This window comes from Trachurus trachurus, assembly GCF_905171665.1.
Source record: "Trachurus trachurus genome assembly, chromosome: 21".
Taxonomy (NCBI): domain Eukaryota; kingdom Metazoa; phylum Chordata; class Actinopteri; order Carangiformes; family Carangidae; genus Trachurus; species Trachurus trachurus.
Window position 1 is genome coordinate 24,091,154 of NC_139899.1, and position 7,615 is coordinate 24,098,768.

Sequence of the window (7,615 nt, forward strand, 5' to 3'; positions counted from 1 at the left end):
GTTATGGACTTGAAAGACAGAGAGCGATAGAGAGAAGAAGAGAAAGAGAGAGACAGAGAGAGAGAAAGTGGCAATTACGCTGGTTAAATAATCTAGCACATTCAAGAGGCCAGTGGCTGTTGTAGTCAGACAAGTGGCTGTGGCCGCATGGGAGCACACACACACACACACACACACTCGCGCACTGCTGTTTTCCAAAAAGGTCGCCTCTTACAGACGAGGCGGTTTAACTTGCACAACCTGAAACCATGGCATCACGTTGACGGGGCAAAGTCATCCGTTACCCTTGTTATTCTGCTCCATTCCCCTGTATACGTCTGTGCAGCGCGGGCAGAGGCAGCAGCAGCAGTCTGGACAGGTTTCATATGTCCTTGGCTTTCCATCATACCACTTGACACCTGTTTATATACGGCGTGACCTCTGACCCCCACGCTCCGCAGTTCTCAGACACAATCTCTCTCTCTGAATTAGCGGAGAGAGGTCGTCGGTGTTATTACGAGAGCGGTGACAAATGGCCAAAAAAGGTTACAGCTAAAATGTAAACAAGGACTGAGCTTAAAGACCACAGAGGGACTAAAAGCATCACTAATGCAAATGTGGACAGGGTGCACCCACCCACACATCTACACCTCCACATACTCGGTCTACACGTTATATAAATATGTGTGTTCCTGTATTTCCATCTCCATAAAAACACATTTTCAGACGTTTGCGTTGTGCGTGTATTTCTATTTGATTGCTCACTAAGCTCAAATGGCTCTCTGTCGTAATTAAGTGGCACTTCCATTAAAGAAGCCTGGGGCTGCTAATACAGCTGTGTTTGCTTTAACGCAACAAACTGCACAGCTGACCAAGTGGCTTAGAGAAATGACGGGGAGCTAACGACGCTATTTAAATGCATCGATCCTCAAAAACGTGGCATCTCCTCCAGGGTGCTCTCCCAGGGCTGGATGGATATTACACTGAATGTGAATCATATACTTGCAAAAGAAGACATCATTGTTATTTTTGTGGAAGTCATTTGCTGTAAAGTCAAAGCGTCATGCTCTTCTCTGGTTATTTCAGCCCAACATTATCTAAATCATTCAGGCCTCTTTGTAAAATGCATGTTTGCTTCCTCCTGGTTCATTTCAAACCTCAGTCTAACCTCACTCTCTCCCACCAACGCTCCAGGATTATTCCTCTTATGTCTGCCTGCCCCAGCTCTGGTTTCCATAACCCTGTCCTTGCCCAGCGAATCAAGCTGTGTCTTTCACCACCTGCCTGGACCTCTGCCACCTCTTCAGGCCAGTCCTGAACCTCTGCTCCACCATAGTCTCTCACCTGCCAGCCCCCCCGACAGCCTCCGTCCAGTCCAAACCAAGCGAACAGCTCCTCACAATAAAATCCAATCTACTTGCACCAACACACACCAACTCTGTGTCCCAGAACATTTAGTTCTGCCACAACACAAAGTAGCCTACATGCCCATCTTATAAAGATTTACCTGCCAAAAAAAAGGAAGGAAAAAAAAGTATAACTTGATATATAAATCATGAAAACACAGCTTAACATTGACAATTCATTTCAAATTTCATGTATAATCATCATTCATTGTGGTTTATTTTTGGCATAGCAGTAGTAAAATGCACCAAACAGCTGGAATAAACTACAGGACTGACTCATGTCAATAGACGCTTTCAAAGCTCAACTCAATGTCGCAGTCTTGAGTATTCAGCCTTGTCCCTGTTATTCTTAATCTGGTCCTTTATTGTATTTGGCACTTTATGTTTCTGTAGCATATTGCATTAATGTTTTGTAAACTTTTAACTGTGTTCATTGCAGGGTGTCCTTGTAAAAGAGAGACCTCCCTGAAGTTAAATGGGAAAAAAAACAAAAAATAAACAAAAGGTTGGTCCTGAGGCTAGGTTAAAAGGCCTTACAATGGGGCTGAACACAACCATTTAGCTTGAGTGTTATACCCTTAGCTAGCAGGGCCTAGCTCTATTGTTGTTTGTTTAACTACCCATCTCCTTTATACTACTTTCCTTTTTCTTATAGCTTCAATTTAAACTTGCATGGTGTAGCCTACATTGTGCTCTTGGTTAGAATAGCAAAATGTCAACACACGTGTAATCAACATGCTAATTATGGCTGCATTTCATGTGGGTATACTGGCTCCAGGGCGCAGGTATTGTAGCCTACATGATACACTAGTGGAGATACAACTTTGTTACTTGAATGAATTTGCATTCATCTTAACAGATCACTGGTCATTGCAAAGCTAACAGTGTGAGTTAACAGGGCTTGCACTGGCTAAATACAGGACTTTAGCTTGGGTGGTTTCCATTAGCCCTTAGCTAGCTAGGCCTAGCAGCTACAACACCTGAGGCAAGCAGCTACATACACAGGTGTCAAACTGATATAATTATCAGACTTTCACAGGTTTTTATCTGCTTTTTTTGCTCTTTTACTTTTTCTCTTACCTTCATGTTGAACTTGCATGGTGTAAGCTCCATGCACTCATTGGGTCACCTGAATGTAGCACAGCTGCCATTACTGCTAATTCCACCTGGATGGATCAACGTGTCTGGTGTGAAGAAGGTCATTCACCTCTGTTAGCATTAACGTTACTGCAGGAGCCCCATGGTCTCCTAAATATGTGAGAGTCTGCACTGACACACAGCTGGCATGCATGGGGCTTGATGAGAGGTGCTAACAAGAACAAGATTACACCTGGGAGAGCGGCGCAATCTGTGATCTACATCCTTAGAAAGTGCCAGCAGTGATGCTGAGTGAGCTAAAAAAAAAAAAAATTTGCACCACACCAAAACAAACAGGAGGCAGGTGGAAGATGTATGGTTAAATGTAAACTGTAGGGGGCGCTGAGTGGCGCAGTAGGTTGAGCAGGCGCCCCATGTGTTCATAATAAGGTCTCTGATAATCCATTCATGTATTGAGGTTACAGTCCGAGTGCAGGCGGCCCAGGTTCAAATCCTGCATCAGGCAGTCCTTTCCTGCGTGTCATTCCCCCTCTCCATTCTGCCTCCCCACTTCATGTCTCTCTCGACTGTACTATCAAATAAAGGCATAAAAAAGCCCAAAAAGGTGGGTGGCAGTAATGGAAGATTTTGGACCAACTACCATGAAACACCTCTCCTTTCTGTATGAAGAGTCTGGTGAAGCAAGGCTAGATTGACCTTGTTTTGATGCGACAGTCCCATTTCTACAAAGATATCTACTACAATTCTGTATTACACCTATTTTCTAACATTTTTGTGCAAAATAATTATTTTGATCCTACAAAACACCATTTGCTTTTTTCTTAATGCAAGATATGAACCACCAACATCACTGTAATCATTTTGCTTGTTCTCTTTACTCTTTACTAATTTCTATTGTCTAAATATTTGCTGGTAGCCTATCACTTAAAAACACAGAGGATATCTGTTTAACACACTATTTAATACACCTTTATCTATTTTAAGCCGCACAATTTGCATAAACATCAATATATGTGTAGGAGCTAGATAAAGATTTAATATTACCAGCTTATCTCATAGCCTGTAGCAGCTCTATTGGGACTTAAAATGTACCTACCATTATGAAACTCTAATACTCTGTTTAGAAAAAAACATTTGAATAGAATCTGATTAACTGAGATTCATTTTTTTTCAGCTATAGCGAACAGTGCCACAAAGGACTGAGAAAGGAGAGGAATGACCATGAAAATAGCTACAGCCGGATTCAGAGAGAGGAGATACAAAAGACCTGGAGCACGTTGAAAGTTCCTCTCACTATGTTCTAGTCTTGCAGCTCGAACAGTGTGTGATCCTGCCGCATGTGTGTGTGTGTGTCTTTGTGTCTGTGTGTGTACATTTTGAGTGAGTTCCCCTGAAACAGGTGTTTGCCGTGGGATAAAAATCTTCCCAACAGTGTAAATAGCGATCCCGAGGCTGTGGATCAGTCTGCAACAGGAGTAAACATGCTCACATAACTGGGTGTTTTTGTGCTATGGAACATGTTACAATATACATGTGGTACCTGCAGCACTTGTAGGTGTACAGTAGTACGGTAACCTACTCCTTCTCCGTGTCCTTGCGGGAAGGCTGCTCACGAGCTTGTGTCTGTAAGTGAACTTGGTCGCTCCAATTACAGTTTGTTGTGTTGGTGCAGAGTGAAGTGCACAGCGGGGGGATTGAATTGTCTGCAGGCAGCCGGCAGCACAGACCTCGGCTTCAGACCAACATTATACTTATCGAGCTGAATATTGATCCACACATCCAAATTGTGCACCAGCCAAATGGCTGTGCCAGTCTTGCCAAGCCGGCATGAATGAGACCTGGATCCATTTTACAGCACTTGACACAAACATGAAGAACATGTGCTACACTGTTGTGCTCAAGTGAGAGATCCTATTGTGAGGGTGATGAAGTGTGTCACGAAATAAATTAATCACATTTGTCTCAAACATTAAAATCATCAGTTCTTTGCAGTATGTTGCAATAATTGGTTTAGCTTATTCTGCCTCTGTGTGCTTTAACCCTAATTAGATACAAGAGCAAACATGATGTGACTCTTGAGTGTAGTTTTAAATGAGTGACTGCATTTAAATCCACAATGTACTCCACATTTAAACTGCATATATTTTAACACAAATTTACATAATGGTCTTGTCAGGCTCGATCGTGAACTGTAGGGAAGAGAGAAAAACAAACTAGGACTGAACATCAGGAGCCTTCATAATGTTTAAAAGAGTCTAATCCTCACACTTGGTGCAGAAAAATTAATCCTCTCTTTGTGTTGCTTTTCTTTTTTTTTCTTTTTTACAAAAAACAAACAAAATACCAACAACACAGACAGTGGATCACTAGTTCTGGGTCCAGATAGCCCGCTGCAGTTTGTGTTCAACTCCAAGTAGATAAAACATCCAAATTCATTAGGCTCTGAGTCTGAGCCAGTCTCTTCAAATCTTTTATCTCCAGTGTGTTAGTGGCACATAGCGGTGTATAAAACAGGTAATTTAACTATATCTAATGTGTAATTTGTCAGGTTTTTTGTGAAGATCAGAGTTTGAGTTTTACCGTTTTATTGGTTTCTTACTTGTAATTTTTGTGTTTGGTTGCAACAGCCACTTTTATTTTGGATCCAGCTCCCTGTTTGAAAATTACGTTGGCTCTGAGAGCTCAAGTTAAGAAAACACATTCACAGAAAGTCAAATTTACAAAAAGTCTACACTCAAAACCTGAACATAGTACAACCAAATACAGAAACACGCTGCAAGTAGAACAGATGACAATGGAAGTGTTTCCTGGGGACACAAATAAGTGATGCACACACAGCTGGGACGCTCTTGTTCGTTTAATGCTTTATGAGTTTAAACCATTAGTGAGGCTGGATTTATCATAGTACATCCATGCAAGTTCATCGCTTTTTTGTGTCCCACTGGAAACGCAACAGATGTGTTTTTAATGATTTCTGAATCCTCTTTAGTCTCTAGTCACTTTGAGCTCTCCGGGCCACCGTACAAAATACCCCAAAAACTGTCAGATCTCCTATCGAGCCTCGATCTGCTCTCGTTCTTTTATATTAGCAGGGGAGAAGTTGACAAAACACTGAGGCAGCACTTTGGCACTTAGTGTTACTGGCTGGTGAGATGTTGTGAATCAGGACCTCTTGTGTTTGGATCAAGTGCTGCTGCCTCATGGAAAATAAAGAGTGCAAATTATGTAGTCTACACCTGTTCTTCCAATGTGCCACTTGTGCTGCTATTTAATTAACATTTCCGCTGCTCCTCTCACTTTCAGGTTCCAGCAACAGCTTGTCTACAGTAATGAGGCGATCACTGCGGCGTTCAATAAAGCTACAAACCATTGTGGTTTTGTGATCTGATAACAAATTCGGTGCATAATTCAATGAAATGCTGTTGAACCTCAACCTGAGATTGCAGCGGTGGAAGTAATGAACCAGGTCAGCAGCACATGCAGTTGGGAAGTATTCGCACACAGGGAGAGAGTCAGAGTTGGCTGCCCTGCAGTGTACAGCCTGTGCTCCCTGGGTCTAATCCTGAAACCTGAATGAAGCTTTGTGAGAATATCCCTCAACAGCAGGCATTCAAACCCTCTGTCCCTCATTATCCAAAACACTTGATCTCCGTTTCCCTCTCACTTTTTCTCCACCTTGCATCCTTGCGAAGAGAAACACTGACAGTAGCTGCATCATTAAAACATGCGCAGCGTTAGGATTCAGCCAAATCCGCCCCCCCCCCCCCCCCCCCCCCCTTCCCTCCCTTTCCTCCCCAACTGTGGGTGGAGAGCAGCTGCAGTCGGAAACACAGAAAAAGACAGAACTGATTCTTTCATGCAGTCGTGAAGTGGTTACTTCTCTCTCAGGAGGACGAACCGTATGTGGCATTGAAAGGAGAAGGAAAACCATTTGCACCTGCCGTTCACATGCATATTCACCACGACAGACGGTGGGCTCTGAGGTGTGGGGCCCGGAGGATGAGGAACGGAAGGACCGGGGGCGAGGAATTATTTATTGAGCCAAAGGACACCAGCTTCCAGGGAGAGGGGGGAAAAAGGAAGGATTATGCAGCTTGTCTTTTCCCAGTTGCTCACATGCCATCAAGGGAAGAAGTGAGCTGAGCCGAGTAGAGCAGCAGCAGGTATCACCCAGACTGAAGAAGAAAGAAAGAATGAAAGAATGAAGGAGAGTGGGCGATGAGGAGGAGGAAACAAGAGGGACGAGAGGGGAAGGGCGCATTGCAGCACCACGCAAATCCAAAGAAATACACACCTTCGGGGAAAAGCTGCCTGCAGAAGTCTTCACAGAACTAAAACTAAATTCACTTTCCTTGGCCGTGTGCATGTGCATCAAAGCAAATTCAAACACAGAGGGAGTCAGCTGTATTATGGGGATGAGTAGTCTTACCAGCTGCTGAGGCTGCACAGCTCCTATGTTTTTCTTTTTTTTTTAAACCATCCACTATGTAAATTATGAGTAGAAAATTGAGTGAAGTGTTCCCATCAGCCTAATGTATTATGTGCATTAAGCTAACACAGCTCTCAGCCTGCAGCGCTGAAACAACGCCTGATGTGAGCAAGAAACTCAGCCCATATGGAAACGAGAGGAGAATGTGAATTAAGCCTGCCGGGGATGAACCGGCCCGACCTTTTAACCCTTGATGTCTTGGGATTTGAATAATCCTCAAAAAATCAGCATTTGCAGCGTTGAAAAATATGTGGCCGTGGTGTGAACATTTACACCCATGTGTGAGAGTTTTAACATGTCATTCCCAAACCACGGGGATTAATCTGCTACTTTAGCAGATCGCCACTCCTCTGGATTTTCACACTCTATACCAGATTTTGGAGCCTGGCTGCAGGGATTTGCTCCCATTCAGCCAAAAGAGCATTACTGAGGTCCGACACTGGCGTCGGGTCACGATGTTGAGCTCACTGTCCAGTTTATCCCAAAGGTGTTTGTTGGATGATTTTGAGGTCAGAGCTTTTAAATGTCAAAACAGGAAAAGGTCGTCTCCAAGTTGGACGCAAATTGCTGTCAATGACATCACTTTCTTTTGTAGCATTAGGTTTTCTTTTTATTGGAACTAAAGGGTCAAACCATAAAATAA